General features: G+C 46.1%; 1 protein-coding gene across 2 annotated transcripts in view; it reads left to right on the top strand.

Annotated features, from left to right (window-relative positions):
* Positions 1-16228, top strand: part of SPTB (spectrin beta, erythrocytic) — a 116454-nt gene that overhangs the window by 32958 nt on the left and 67268 nt on the right. The gene's annotated exons all lie outside the window — the stretch shown is intronic.

The following is a 16228-nucleotide window of genomic DNA, read 5'->3' as shown; positions in this document are numbered from 1 at the left end:
GTAGTGTTGGTATTCCGCAGGCCTGCCGCTGAGCCTGGTGAGGTATGCTGCCGTGAGCCAGGCCTCAGTCCCCTCTTACAAACCCACTTCTCTCTCAGAGCAAAGCTCCTCAGGGTAGCTTGGCAGCTAATGGGCTTTTTCCAAAGAAGTCAGCCACTGAAGCAAGCCAGAAGCCTGTGCTGACTCTAGACAGAATGTCACTCCTGTGCCTTTTTTTCTAGCACCCGAGACTAAAGATTGTGATGAAAATTAAGGAGCTGTGATGAGATGTGACCAAGTAGGAATGAGAAACTAAGAAGGCACTGCTTTGTTATGAAGAATTGTGGCATACATGCAAACGTTGATTTTTTTTTCCCCCAATGGAGTAAAAACATCTTCTTTTTTGGATGGAAAGAAGGAGGTGGCAACATGAGAAATCTTGAGTGGTGACCGCATGACTGCTCTGCATCCTTCCCCCTGGCGTGTCTTTATAGACGTGTCTCAGACCTCATGGTAGAGAGATGGATGTCTCCTCGTGTCTGCTCCTGGCACCACGAAAGCCCTGAGAGTGCAAAAATATAGGCTGCCTGTTCGATCAGAAATCTGTCACCTGTTTAGAGGACCTGCACAGATACCCAGAAAGGGAGATGGCTAGGACCTGTGTAGGTGCCATATAAACACTGGATAACATATTTCTGATGATAAATGTCTACTTCTACATGTCCCCCCACCCCTTTTTTTTGCAACTGGCTAGAATGGGAATTCGAACTCTTGAGCTTGTTATCAGAACTGCGCTCTAACCAAATGAGCTATCAGGACAATCTGTCCCCATCTTTTAAGAGCTACAAGCAGAGATGGGAAATAGTTGCTGGTTTATAACTGGAAAAACTGAGGCACAAAGAGGGGCTGACAGTTTATTCTTCTGAGTTGTGGAAACAGCAGCAGACTTAGGACAGTGTTGTTAACCTGCATGTATTCACGGCCTGTACTACGTGTGAGGTGCGCTGTTAAGGCCTTTAAATACATTATCTCATTTGATTCAAACAGCAGTGCTGTGAGGTGATGACTATTTTTAACTCCACTTTATAGATGAAGAAATGTAGGCTTAAAGAGTTTAAATAAATGACCGAAGGCCACACAGCTAGTAAGTGGCTAAGTCTGAAGTCATCCCCAGGCAGTCTGATCCCTCACATCCATAACCACTATGCTATACTGTCTTGTTCACTTCCCCAGATCAAAGTCACCTTAGTCTACTATTTCTGGCACTAAATCCCCTGCATGATACCCTCTGGTCTTTCTGGAAACTGGCTCAAGCCCTTGCTGAATGGAGGAGTATTGCTACCATGTACCAGGGAACATGGAGCTGTGGCAAGTGTCTTGGAGTTGTTTGCTGACTATTTTAGCAATGATCACTCACTTCTCCGCACCTTTCAAATGACCTCGCCTGGCTTATGTGTCCACTACCCTGGCCTCACACACATGCCCTCCTAGGAACAGCAGGCACTTGGCAGCTCTTGCTGCCCCTTGCTCCAGGCAAGTTATTTGGCATCAGTCTGCTTTAAGAGAGGAATGTGGTAGCAGTTACTTTGAAAGCAGCTCAGCTTGATTATGGGGTGAGGCATTGATGTGCTGTCCAGTTAGGAGCTTCTGGAAAGCCCAGTTACAGTGCTCAGAACTGGGGGTTCCCTTGTCCCAGCTGCTTCCAGATGATAACATTTGCCACGCTCTTTAACAGATATGAGGAGAGTGTTATCAAACCGCAGCACCTTGGGAAACCTTCTGCAAGAAGCCCTCTCTTAGTTCCACACTGGGGTTTCCCTTCTGCAAATAAGTAGATGTGTGCTATGTTAAGAAAGATCCTAAAAAGATAGGGGGGTGGGACTTAAGAGAGAACCTAGGAGATTGGATGTAGACATTGCACTTCTGACTCTGCTGCTCGTCCATCCTGGGAATGTGACCCTACCTTGCTTTCCTATCTTCTCTATGTCTGTGATGATTCGAGGGAAAGGTGCTTGGTGATCCTCACAAGAATTGTGGATCTGGTGAGGCTAGAGACCTGGTGTGTTTGTGTTCTAAAATCTCAGGGTGTGGATTAGCTGTGACCTGAAAGGGCCGCCCTGGCCTCCATAGATCATCTTTCTTTCCTGTTGCCTTCCCTGATGCTCTATTGGCTGGTGTTGAGCTGGATGTGGAAGAATTCATCCCGGATGATTTAAAAACTGTTTATAACCTCCCACTCCTTTGATCTCCACATTCTTTCCGGCAGGGGGCTTGGGTCAGTCTGGGCAGTGCTCGGGGCAGTGATCATGGTGGGGAAGAGCAGGGGCCTTGAGCCAGATTGTCTGAGTTTGAATCCTGGCTCCATCACTTACAGGCTGATGGACTGGGGCAAGTCACTGAACCCTCTAAGCCTCAGCTTCCTGACCTATAAAATGGGGATAATGAGATTGGCTGCCTCTTGGGGTTGATTTGAGGTTTCGATGTGATGTGCTTGCAAAGTTCAGTGCCTGGTGCAAGGTAAACTCTCAATAAATATTTGATGACAACAGCTTCGTAGCTGGAGAACTGTACTCTCTATTAGCTGGGTGAGAAAACTGGAGCACAGAGAGGAGAAAGCAGTTTTTCCAGCCATGCCAATGAGGAACGTTTAGATTACTTGCTGACTATAAGCTCCTTGAGGACAAGGACCATTTCATTGTGAGCACATATATAGCATCCATTCAGGAAATATCTGGTTAATTAAATTGATATTCATAATGGTAGCATACATACAGTTGTATAAACCACCACAATCACCCTCCAAAATTCCCCCATGCTCCTTTGTTGTCAACTCCTTTCCCCAATCCTAACCCCTGGAAATCACTGATTTGTTTTCTGTCCCTATAGTTTTGCTTTTTCCAGAATGTTATATAAGTCGAATTATACAATATGTGGCCTTCTGAGTGCAGCTCTTTCACTTCGTGTAATACATTTGTAATTCATCCATGTTGTATGTATATCAGTTCTTTCCTTTTTATCACTGAATAGTATTCTGTTTTGTGGATGTGCCTCAGTTGGTTTAGTTGATGAACATTTAGGTTGTTTCTAATTTTTGGTCAGTATAATAAAGCCGCTATAAATATTTGCATAGAGGTTTGTGTGTGAACATGTTTTCATTTCTCTTGGGTAAATACCTAGCAGTGGGATTGCTGGGCCATATGGTAAATCTATGTTTAATTTTATAAGAACCTGCCAAACTCTTTTCCAAAGTAGCTGTCCTATTTTGCATTCCCACAAGCAGTGAGTTCTAGTTGCTATGCATCCTGACCAGCATATATAAGTATATATGCAGTTTAGTAGTGTCTTATTGTGGCTTTAATTTGCATTTCCTTAATGACAAATGAAATTGAGCATCTTTTCATGTGCTTATTTGCCATTTTGTGTGTGTGTGTGAAGCATCTGTACAACTCTTTTGCTCTTTTTTTTTTTTTTCTTAAAAGATGACTGGTAAGGGGATCTTAACCCTTGACTTGGTGTTGTGAGCACCACGCTCTCCCAAGTGAGCCAACAGGCCATCCCTATATAGGGATCTGAACCCTAGACCTTGATGTTTTTTTTTTTTTTTTTTTTTGGCTTTTTCGTGACGGGCACTCAGCCAGTGAGTGCACCGGCCATCCCTATATAGGATCCGAACCCGCGGCGGGAGCGTCGCTGCGCTCCCAGCACGGCACTCTCCCGAGTGCACCACGGGCTCGGCCCCTAGACCTTGATGTTATCAGCACCACACTCTCCCAAGTGAGCCATGGGCCAGCCCTTTTTGCTTATTTTTAATTAAGGTTTTTTCTTATTATGAGTTTTACGAGTTCTTTATATATTCTGAATACAAGTCCTTCATCAAGTATATGTTTTGCAAACATTTTCTCCTAGTCTTGCGGCTTGTATCCTCTTAACAATGTCTTTCAAAGAGCAGATGTTTTTAATTTTGGTGGTCAAATTTATCAAAATTTTCTTTTATGATACCTGATCTTTTATAGATTGTACTTTTGTTGTATCTAAATTATTCTGCTTAACCCAATATCGCAAAGATTTCTTTTTTTTTTCTAAAAGTTTTATAGCTGTAGGTTTTACATTTAGATCTATAATCCATTTTCTGTTAGTTTTTGTATATGTTGTGAGAGGTATGGGTCAAGGTTCACTTCTTTTGCACATGGATGTTCAGTTGTTCCAGCACCATTTGTTAAAAAGACTGTCTTTTCTCCATTAAGTTGCTTTTGCGCCTTTATTGGAAGTTGTTGACCATATATGTCAGTCTATTTCTGGACTCTGTTCCACAGATATTTATATGGTTATCCTTTTGCCATACTATACTATCTTGATGACTGTAGCTTTGTGGTAAGTCTTTAAATCAAGCAGTATGAATCCTCCAGTTTCATTCTTCTTTTCAAAATGGTTTTGACTATTCTATTTTCTTTACCTTTCCATAGAAATTTTACAATCAGCTTGTTGATTTCTACAAACACATTCTGCTGGGATTTTGACTGACATTGCATTGAATTTATAGATCAGGTTGAGAAGAATTGGCATCAAATATGGATCTTCCAACCCCTAGGCATGGTATATATATCATTTATTTAGATCTTTCTTTTGTTTCTGTGTCTTGTAGTTTTTAACCCTATAGGTCTTGCACATATTTTGTTATATTTATAGTTAAGTATTTAATGGATTTTGGGGGTGCTATTATTCAATAAATATTTGTTGAGTTAATGAATAAATAAACACTGCCAACCTACTTATGGGTGCTTGTCTTGATTATGTAATCGAATGCAAGATGCTAGAATAGGATTGGAAAATTCATGAAATCTCTTTCATGAATTTCATGGTTATGAACAGTCCAGCAGTGAGGTCTGAGTATATATACCTCTAGGAGGCAGAAAATTGGGCTTCATTGTGACACCCTCCCTGCCATGTTCTTTACTCTTGGACATCTCCTTCTCCCTGACCAGGGTCTGCCTCCTAGCGCATGTTGTGCACTGAGAGGTCTACCCCTCTCAGGGACTCTCTGGGCTGAGCTGGCTTTCTCTGTAGATGAATGCAATAGACTGTTGCCTCCCTTGCATGATTTAAAGGTATTGAGTAGCCTGTCTGACCAACCATTTCTCACCAGATGGCCTCTTTTAGCTCCTAAACTGCCTCTTTTATACCCACCCCTCCCCACCCCCCTGAGGAAGGTATTATATTTTCATAGGCCCTTATTGAGATGTGTTTCCTGGGAGAGATACTCTGGCCCCTTGGGAAGGTACATACTTATATCTGTTCCATCCAATTAACATGTACTAACTGAGCACCTACCATGTGCAAGGCACTTTCAGACCTACAAGGTGATAATGACATCATTCCCTTTAAGGAGTTTACAATGATAGGGAATTAGGTTGTCACAGTCAATTTTGTTTAAAAGTGGGGGTGGTGGGTAGGTCTGAAGGAGTGCTGCTTGGGTCATTCAACTCAGTGGAGGAACCTGGCTTCAGGGGAGCTTGGGAGGGCATGGATGCTTGAGGCAGGGGTGTGAGGGGGGGTAGATACGCGGAAGGGGCAATGGTATAATGACAATAAGCTTTGCCTATTTTATACTTTCCTTTTTGCCATGAGAGCATCTTGAGCAAACCCACAAACTTCATACTGAGAAGTACTGTATGTTATTTGTAGATCATGATACCTTTGGGGCTGTTTGGTACCATATAGTTTATATATCATTTTCATGTAACTTCATTTAATCTTCACAGCAACTGTGTTTGATAGTGGTGAATGTATTAATTAGGGTACCTTAAGTGCTCTAATAAAGAACTCCAAAATGAAATTTTATTTCTTGCTTACATCATGAATTAATAAATCAGTGTAAATCGAGGGGAAGCTTACTCCTCAAAGTCAACCAGGAAGTCACGTTCCTTCCATCTCATGGCCTCGTCCTCCGAGTTCTAGGAATTTAGGGGAAAGAATAAGAGAATAGTGGGGAAGGTTGCTGTGGCTAAGACCTTGAAGTGGTGCACGTCACTTCTGCTCATTCAGTCACACAGCCATGCCAACCACAAGGACACGTGGAAGATGTCTCCAAGCTGTGTGTGCAGAAAGAGTAAAATTTGGTTATTGATAGGCCCAAGCAGTCTCTGCCACAGTAGCACAGTATGTGTCCTTCCTTTTAAAGATGGGGAAACTGAGGTACAGAGTGTTTAAGTGACTTATAAAAGGATGCTCACTTGCTAAGTATGGGAGTTAGGATTTCAACCTAGGTTGTCTGCTTTGACAGAATGGGAATAATAATAATAGCAGTAGTAACTAATAATACCTAACAATTTGTGAGTGTGGGTGTGTATTCAATGGGGTGGTAGACATAAAGGCCTTAGTAAATTCCAGATTCCCTTGCTAGCCCTGTGCTCTGCTACACAGTCCTATAAAGAGTCATGTATCTTTCCTGAGGACCGGAGGCAGTGGAGTGACCACCTGAGCCAGGAGCTGGTGGGTCCCCATCAGCAGAGCCTGGGGAAGGGGGCTGAGTAGACCCTAGGGGTTAAGGGGCACCCTCCCTGCAGACCTGGGAGATTGTACACAGCCGGAACTGATTCTGCCAGGCCCAAAGAGGCTGCACTTGCCTTTGCTCAAGACTAGAGCCACCTCTTGTGGGCACCTTCCCATATGTCCCCAGAGGACGGCGCCCTGGACAGGGATGGGAAAATCCTGCAGCCAGCAGCTCTTCCCTCAGGAGTCCTAGTGCACCTGAGCAAGTTTTAAAAGATGAATTTTAATTTAATTATTTTGAAAGCTCTAGCATGAATGAATAACTAAATTGACACCCATAACTTATATATTATTTATAGGTTAGACTTTTAAAATAGCCTTTTCGTTCGTGTGCAGAGATGTATGGATAGACACCATTCTATGACTGACATTTCTGTGACACAAGAAAGAAAATATAAAAGACTTCTCAGCTAAGCAGGGTAGGGCTTTCCTGTCTAGAACTCTGGGCAAGAAGCTGCAGCTTTCATCAATTTGGGGGTGAGGGTATTAAGGCGTGGGTTGAGTCAGAGCTGCTCTGAGGGGTTTTAGGACTCTCAGGGATTTGTAGGAGCTCGGGCCCTGTTGCCCCTGCCCACCCCCCTGTCACATCGTGCAGCAGGAGAGGAAGAGGCGGCTGGGAATGTGCGGTCGTGGCAGGCAGGGCAGCAGTGATAGCGTCAAGGTGGTGCTGATGAGTCCATGGCACTACTGCTATGTCCCACATTGCCAGCCCCCTCGCCACCTGACCTCCAAACTGGTCTCCAAGCAGTGTGTCCTTTACAGGGGTTGCTCTTATCTTCTTCAGGAGCAGTGCTCTGCATTTCTCAGTTCTCGTTTATTTATTCAACAAATGGTTTTTAATCCCATTTCATGTTCCTGGCATTATGCTAGGCCATTGGGACAAAAAGAATGAGTAAGGATGTCTCTGATCTGAGCTTACAGTCTGTTGGGAAAGGCAGGGAAATAGATTATTATTTTACAATGTAGCAATGATGGGATCACAAAAGAAGCACCGGCACCCCCCCCCCCACGCCCCCACTGCTGCAGGGGATGGTGGTACAGGTGGGAAGCTTCTCAAAGGAAGCAAAGGCTGGGCTGGGTTCTGAAGGATGTTACTCTGCAAATGAGGGAGTGTTTTCTGGACTTAGGGAACAGCATGTGCAAAGAACATGTCCAGAGAGAGCCAGGGATCTGAATGGAATTTGTTATGGCTGGAATGGTAGAATGGGGGAAGTTGGGGGGAAGATGTGCAGACAAAGGAAGAAGTGGAGGAGCCCAGGATAGAACTCTGGGGAGCCTGAAGGGACAGGTAGGGGGAGAGTAGCACACAGAGCAGGCCAAGAAGGAAGGGCCAGAAAGTTAAGAAGAGAACAAGAAGCATGTCCTGGAAGACAAGAAAAGTGATTTCAGGAAATTTTGGAATGGCCAACAGAGCTTAATGCTGCTGGGAAGTCAAGATAAGACCTGAAAAGCATGTAGTGTTTTAAGCATCAAGGAAGGGCGGTATCGGTGACGTTTGGCAAGAACAGTCTCACGAATGATGGGGGAAGCCAGATCTCAGCGAGCTGAGGAGTGAGTTGGTATAGCGTGAGGAAACTACCACAAATATGGATAAATACACCATATTTACTTTTACCTTAGGAGCAGAGGGCTGAGGTCATTACACTTGTCAGTTCATTGTCATATTTTCCAGGCAAGGCCCTGTCCTTGGTTGGTTGGTTGGTTGATTTCTATTTATCTTCATTTTCCTTTTCCATTTCCCTCACTCTGCCTAAAAGCAACCATTTTTATGTGTTAAGAATATTCATTTTATTTGCAGATGTACTTGTAATATGTGCGTTGTTTTACAGGCATATGTTTACAAATTATGTAAATGGTGTGTTACAGATCCCACTCCATTTCTTATTTATCTTGTCCAGCACTATGTTTTCAAGCTCCTCCAATGCCACCATGTGTCCTCCATATGTTCATTCACCACATTTTATTCACCTGTCCATCCCCCAGCGATGGGCACATAGGTTATTTCCACCTCCCTGCTCCTGCAGTCAATGCTGCAGGGAACAGTCTTGCATATGTCCCCTTAGAGACCTGTGTGAGAATTTCTTTGGTCTCTATATCCAGGAATGGAGTTGCAGAGGCTTAACCTGCCTGAGCACTGGCAGACTGTCTTCCAAAATAGTCAGGCCAGTCCACGTTCCCACTAACAGTGTATGAGGTTCCCACTGTCTCTATCACCATCTACATCTAGCATTATTTAGCTTGCTAATATTTGCCGGTGGTGTCTCCTTATTTTTTTAATCTGCATTTCTCGGGTCACTAATGGGCTTTAGTGTCTCTTCATAGGATTTAGCCTTTTGGGTTTCCTCTTCTGTTAATCACCTGTTCGTGTGCTTGGCAACTTTGTCAAGAAGTTTGGCTGTGAAAGGGATTTAAAATAGGAAAGACCTGAGCATGTTAAAATGAAAATGGAAGGTAGAAAAAGCTAAAGATTCATCTTCCTCGCAGGAGTTGAGGGCTGGACAGAAGAAGGACTGTGAGAATCTGGCCTGACCTGACAATGGCAATGAGGTTGGGGGAGGGAGGCAGGCTGAGGAGGGGAGTAGGTGCGGGGGTCATCCCCAGCTTTCCCTGAGCTCATCTTGACTGCCTGCTCCACTTGGGTGTAGAGGCAGTGGAGGATCCGTGGGGTTGGATAGAAGGGCAAAGGCAGCCTCACTCAGATTCTGAGAAAATGCTACATATTGTTTCTAAATGTTTGAAAATTGTGTTTGTTTTAAATTGCAAGAGGGGAGGGGAGAGAAGGCTAAATTTCAGTATATGGGATATGGCACAAATAAAGTTGTAGAGGCATGTGACACAGTGGTGGGGGACATGTAGGCCCTCCTGCTTGGAGCAGAGTTAGCGTAAGTGAGACTGAGAGCTCAACACCTAATGGTGTAGGGCTTTGGATTAGACTGTGTTGCTGAAAGCTTACAGAGTAGGGGTCTGTCATTACGAGGGGCTGTGCAGGGTGAACTGAAGGAGCTGAGAACAGGTAGAGATGGACCATGACATGTGTCCAGGTGGGATGTAGTGAAGGCCTGAAGTCAAGTGGCCACTTTAGACCATAAAGGAATGACGAACAAAAGACACTTTACAGAGGCATAATGACTGGCTTTGGTGATGAATTAATATGTTTGTTTTCTTACATAACCATAATGCCGTTATTATACCTAACACAAATGACTATAATTCCTGGTTACCTCAATATGGCTATGGCTATCTTTTCCATTTTCTGCTGCTATAGCAGAATACCAGACTGGGCAATTTATAAAGAATAGAAGTTTATTTAGCTCAGAGTTTTGGAGGCTGGGAAGTCCAAGAGCATGGCATCTGGCAAGGGCCTTCGCCCATGGCAGAAGGGTGGAAGGGTGAGAGAACTCATGAGACAGAGAGTGGAAATTGGGCCAAATTCATCCTTTTTATCAGGACTCCACTCTCTATAATTAACCCACTCCCACGATAATGACATTAATCCATTCAAGAGCACAGAGCCCTTGTGACCTAATCACCTCTTAAAAGTCCTCCCTCTTAATACGGTTGTAATGGCAATTAAATTTCAGCGTGAGTTTTGAAGGTGACATTCAAACCATAGTGTCATCCAATATTGAGTCTATATTTCAGATATCCCTGATTATCTCAAAAATGTGTTTTGACAGTTTTTTGATTCATGATCCAAACAAGGTACCCGTTACATATGGTTATTACATCTCCTAAATCTCTTTTGATCTATAGCAGTCTCCACTCCCGGTCTCTTTTGTTGTCTGTTTTAGTGCCATTGACTTGTTGAAGAAACTGAGGCCATTGTTTGCAGAATGCCCCATATTCTGGGTTTGTCTCTCTGCATCCTCATGTTGCCATTTAACTTGTCTCTCGATTTCCTATAATTCCTGTAAATGGGAATTTAGCTGTAAAGACTTGATTAGATTGAGGTTCAGCATTTTGGGCAAGAACGTCATGGGTCATAATGTCCTTCGTGTCACATCATATCAAGAGTCCCACAGTGTCTAGTTGTCCTGTTCTTGGTGATACTAAGATTCATCTGTGAATCCGGGTGTTGAGAACTTGATCCCTCCATTGTGAAATTCCCCCGTCAACCTGTTATCTACTGGTTTTATTTTTTATGATCTTTTCTGAATCAGTTATTTTATTAGAAATATCATTTCAACATTATTTCAAGGCAATTATTTCAACCTACTCTCGACCACTTCCAATGTTGAGACCTTACTACCTCTACGGGAAGTTTTCATCAGAGAAGAGAGAAATCACTGTGGGTATTCTGGAACAGTCCTCATGGAAGAAGAGAAATTGGGCATTGAAGTTTTCAATTAAACTACTGTAGAATGTTACTTATTCTGGGAGAGGAGGTCAGTGGCTATCTTGAAAGAAGTGAGTTGGGAGAGAGAAGAGGAGGTGGGACTGGGTAATAATAGCTTTCTGTAAATGTAGATATTGAGCTCAAGAATTCTGATGTAGACTAATCTTTGAAAACCATATATATTAAGAATATCATCTCACCTCTCTCTTTTAGTCATCCCCAGGGAACATTTGCCTCTGTGCAGGATGTGAGGTGCTGATAGATACTGTCGTGAAGATAGAGGAGTGATGGACCGGTCCCTATATCAGGGCTGAGCAGCACCTGTTCCCTGGCCAAATCCCTGTAAGAGCTGTTGGAGCTGTGATCCCACCCGCTGTCTCCCCCCCACACACACCTCATTCCAGCAGCTGCAGCATAGCTAAAGCAAGTTCTTAGTGGGAGATTTTTCCATGATGAGGGTGGACAAGTTGTGACTTGTGGGCCTGAAGCACCTGCCTAGTGACAGAAACTGGAGCAGAAGGGTCTGAGAAAGGCCTCACTAAAAGGCAGTGGACTAGAATGGTCAGGAAATTGCAAATGCGTGGGGATCCTTGATGATGGCAACCACGGATAGGACTTTAAGAACCCCAAACCCCACACACCCTGTTGCTGATGGACCAATAGCCAGGGTGGGTTGGGGTGGGAACCCCATCAGAGCATGGAAAAGCAGAGGGTGCTCTGGGGAGAGGAAGTGGCTTGGTCCAGGGACTGTTGGGGATATCCATCTGCTGGAGAGGTCACCTACAGGTGGCATGGTTACCTGGGCCTCACCATTGCCCCACAGGGCTGAAACTCCCCGGTTCTGTCCTGGGAGCTATGTACTCAGTCATAGCCATGTTGAGACTGAGCTGTAAGTTCTGGGTGGAGTTGTTTGGTAGGCAGATGGAGGTGCCAGACTAGAGCTTGGGGGTGGGGAGGAGGGTTAGGGCTGAAGATAGATGTAGAGTAAGCACTCTGCACCCGGCATCTCTTGGGTTCTCATTCTGTTTTAGTGAGTGTGTGTGTACATGCAAGCTTGTGTTTCTATTTTCCTCTTCTTTAAGGTGTCTGTGAATCTGCAGTGAGATTACCATCAGAGGGAGTGGCCCCTGGAAGCAGTGTGTCCATTTGTGGAAGAGGACAGGCCATTCAAAGGGACAAGAGTGGACTTGGGCACAATCCTAGCATTGTGGCGCGTACTGTGTTTGGGGTGATGACTGATTTTCCTTTTTGATGATGCATTGGCAGAAAAGTTACCAGGGAAATCAGGATTTAATCTTCTAACCTGGGTAACCATATACCAAAATATGTTTAGAGCAGGTCTGGGGTAGTATAAGAGGCAGGACAAACTAGAAAGCAGGTGAATGGCCAACCCTTATAGCTAAAGAAAAAATAAAAATAGAGTGGGTCTAAGTTCTGTTTAAGAAAGACAGTGTCCAAGCTTTTGCAAGAGCCTACACCCCGGCCTCACTGAGGAAGAGCAGTGTCACCCTCTGTCCCCCCATTTCCTACTCCCGAAGTGTATCTCTGTGCTTTGTTGTTTCTCACCTTTGTTGGGCACAGGGAAAAGGAGAAGATGCTATTGGCTTTGTTGGGGGGCTGAGGGAGGGAGAAAAGACAAGAGCATCCTCTCTGCTCAATGCTGGCACTGTGAGGAGGGCTGATGTGAGTCCTAGCTCGGGCTTGGCAGCACCCCGCAGGCAGGGAGACGAGCTGCTGCTGCCCCTTCCTCCATTCCTCACCACTCCAGGGATGAACTGGGCATGGCACGTGAGGTAGAGATTCCCAGGCCAAACACCCAATCTCAGAGGCAGTCGGGTTCCTGGGCATGTGTGTGAAGGGTAGAGCTGTGGATTGCAACAGTGATACTGGGAAATCCACTTACCAAGTACGTGTTCCTTGGCAAGTGAGCACTCTGTACTGTCACATGAGCTTTGCAGTACTGAGCTGTGGGCAGGTCTTCTAGGGGCCTGTTCTACTTGAAATATAACCTGGGGTCAGGGGGTGGCAGAAGCACACAGGTAAGGGTAACATTGTGCTTTTGGAGATGAGACTGCCCAGCTGCTGGACAGGAAGGTGGATGGACAGGGCAGGTGGACCTTCCTGGGCATGGAGTCACACAGACCAGGGAAGACCCATCTACACTTTGATGAGGGTCTGCTGGGCGAAGAAAAGGACTTTTTGGTGCTTGAGGGTGAATTGGGGAGTAAATGGACAAAGAACACTTCTGCCTCTTTTCCTGGGTTTTCAGTCAGGGCCATGAGGTCAGTTAGGGTCTAATTTTAGCCATGTACTCGCAGTCCTTAATGACTCATGGAGGACCACTCTAGATGCGCAGCTGATTTATGTCTTTGAAAATGTGCCCAGATCATCGCAACTCCACGGTCCCCTCAAGTATCAACTCAAACGTCACTTCCGTGACTCTCCATTTGGTTAGATGTCCCCACTATGAGTCCTAACATATGCTATTCTTTTTAGTCATGGTAGTTTCTATACAGCCAGGCCTTTAAGGGCCGTTGTGATATTAATGGAAATGGACTTAGGTGACACGTGAATTTGGACTTGAATTTGGTTTCAGGCATGTCTTTGGGGTTTTTTTCCTGGAATGGTGATCTGTAGATTTCCTGTTTTCTAATTTTCTTCCTCTCTGCCTCTCATCCCTGATTCTCCGAGATATCCCTTGCCTGAGCACCCTGGCCCATCCCACCACCCCCTTGACTCTGATGGAATGCCATCTGCACAGGGGCTGGGGTGGGCACAGCCGGGGGTGGGGAGCAGGAGGAAGAGGGCCTCACTTTCATTTCTGAATATTCCTTCCTTGGTGTTTGTCTCCAAAGACAAACAAAAAATTAGAGTTGTGTATTTAGATGTACGTGTATGTTTTTTTCACGTTCCTGGCAGAGCTGCTGCCTGGCTGCTGCCTTCTCTGAGCCACTGTCGGGGGAGGGATGGCATTTTTAAGCAGGATGAATTGCAGTGGAGTCGCTGCTGTTCTGCACCCGGGGCCATCAATCTTGTTTTGAGCGCTAGGCCTGCTGGTCTGCTTGGTCAGGCTCATCTTTCTAGGGCAGACTTATTTATGGAGCCATAGCAAAGGTAATCTCACTCCCCGGCCCCACAGGCTGGGCCTCTCTTGGCCTCTCTTAAAAATAGCCCAGGATGAAGAGGGAGAGCCAGGGTCTGGTTACCTCCTGCACTCAGGGTCTGATCTTGCCTCACCTCCTGCATCTAGCAGCTCAGCCCTTCTCAGGGCCTGCTGGTTGGGCTTATGGCCCTGCAGGAGGTGGTCAGCCACTCAGTCTTTCTCCAGCTCAGAGTTCCTAGCCAGTGGTAGTTCCCCTTAAGGGGAGTAGAGAAGGCATGGGGAGTGGGGAATCCTTCCCAGCTATCTTGGCTCAGCCTATTGAGTGGGAAATCTCAGCCCTGGAAGCTGTGTGTTCATTTGTGGAAGACGACAGGCCATTCAAAGGGACAAGCGTGGTCTTGGGCACAGGTCTGGCATTGTGGGGCATGCCATGTTTGGGGTGATGACTGGTCCACCTTACACCTTCCCTTCCACTGAGTGGCAAACTCCTGTGCCTAGCCCCTCGCAGCTGGGGAATGCCCTCTGACCCCACATGCTCTGTTCTTTCCCCACCTGCTGTGTTCTTTCCCTACCTGTGTCCCTAAAATATATTCTGTCCAAGGGGTTAAATTGGGTCATAGTTTGGCCTTTGGTTCTAGCCACAGCAGTAATCCCCTGGAAGACATTGGGGAGGCCTCATCGTGTATTAGGCTTTGGGTTTCTCCCTTGTGCAATTAGAGTAATAATTCTGGCTCCTGTCATATCTTAAAGGGATGTGGTGGGATTGATTAATCAGATTGGGGGGTGGGGGGAAGAAGAGTCTGAAATGACTCTGTTTCTGAAAATTAAGGGCTGTAGCACTGCAGTTACACTTGGATTGGTGAGCGTGCTTCATTACTTGTGCAAGTGTGTGCACTTCAGTGTGTGTGTATGTGCTGGATGTGTGTGTTGGGTGTCAGCCCATGTGTGTATGTTGGGGGGGGTGTGTGTGGTGTGTGCACACGCTCATAGAGGGAGGGATCTGCCTCCCAGCCTCCCCACCCCCTTTGCTCTCTCGGATATGAAGGTTCTGGGCCCCTTGTTCTCTCTTACAGACTTGATCCTGGAGTCCCTTAAGCTCCCTGGGGAGATGACTGAATGGCAGGTTCAGATGAGGAAAGCTAGTGGCTTGCAAAGGCCCAGGGCATTTGAGATTGAGCCTGGCCTCTCTTGCCTCTGGTCTTACTCTTCTCCCCTACCCCACCCTCACCCTCCGATTACTTCTTGAGGTTCCTAGCTTGCTGTGTTCCTTCTCACCTTCAGAACTTTGCATCTGCTCTTTATTCCCTTAGTTTGGACTCTTGTCTCTTTCCACCTGTCCCTTCACAGGGACCTCCAAGCTTCCTTTAGGAATCAGCTTAATATTCTCTTCCCCTCACACCCAGCCCCAGCCATGAGTCCCCACCTTGCCCCATTCTTTCCCACTTCTGGCACACACCACACCTTATTGTAATTGCTTGTTTCATTGTCTGTCCCACCTGCCAGAGTATGAGCTCCATAAGGACACAGCCCTTCCTGTCCTCCTCATAATTGCCCAGCAAACCACCTGCCACCTAGTTGGGGCTTGGTACATATTTAAATTAATCGCGAATGAATGAATGAATGAAATGAATGGATAAGCAAAAAGGTTCAATGACAGGCAAGTGAGGACCCAGTGCTCTTGATGCCCGTGTTCCTTGTGTAGACTCCCGACCCACAACTCCACCTTCCGTGGGATTCCCTTCCAACTACCCCTTCAGCACCATTGTCCTGATGGGACAACAGGTTCCTCTGGGCTGCTTGATCTATCCTGGGATTCAACAGGAGACTTTGTCCGAGCATCTGGTTGCACTTCAGAGAAGCAAACATGAGTTCAGCTTCTGAACGTTGGCCTCTGGGAAAGAACTCCCCACCTGGGCTGCTGGCATCAGCAGCGGCCTGCGGCTCCCATCCATCTCTGCCCATGATTCCCACCTGAGTCGTCCCTGCTTGTCTCCATCTCCCCCACCAGGTCGGATCCTGGCCCTGGTGCACAGGGTGGGGGCTGCCCTTCCCAGCTGTCTCCCTCCAGCCTCTGGCTCCCAGGAGAGCCGCCCCTCTCATGCTCCCCGCGGTGGCAGTGGCAGTGGCAGCGGCAGCGGGTTTGGAGGCAGCAGCTCTCTGCGCCTGATGTCGCCACCTGCTGGCCGTCCTGACCCTTGCTGCGTTCAGCTCTCCGTCCCTGCCACTGCTGCTGTTACTGCTGCTGCTGCCGTCGCTGCAAT

The sequence above is a fragment of the Cynocephalus volans genome, chromosome 3 (genome assembly GCF_027409185.1).
Source record: "Cynocephalus volans isolate mCynVol1 chromosome 3, mCynVol1.pri, whole genome shotgun sequence".
In the NCBI taxonomy this organism is placed as follows: domain Eukaryota; kingdom Metazoa; phylum Chordata; class Mammalia; order Dermoptera; family Cynocephalidae; genus Cynocephalus; species Cynocephalus volans.
The sequence above is the reverse complement of the archived record's forward strand: the minus strand, read 5'-3'. Positions and strand labels throughout refer to the sequence as shown.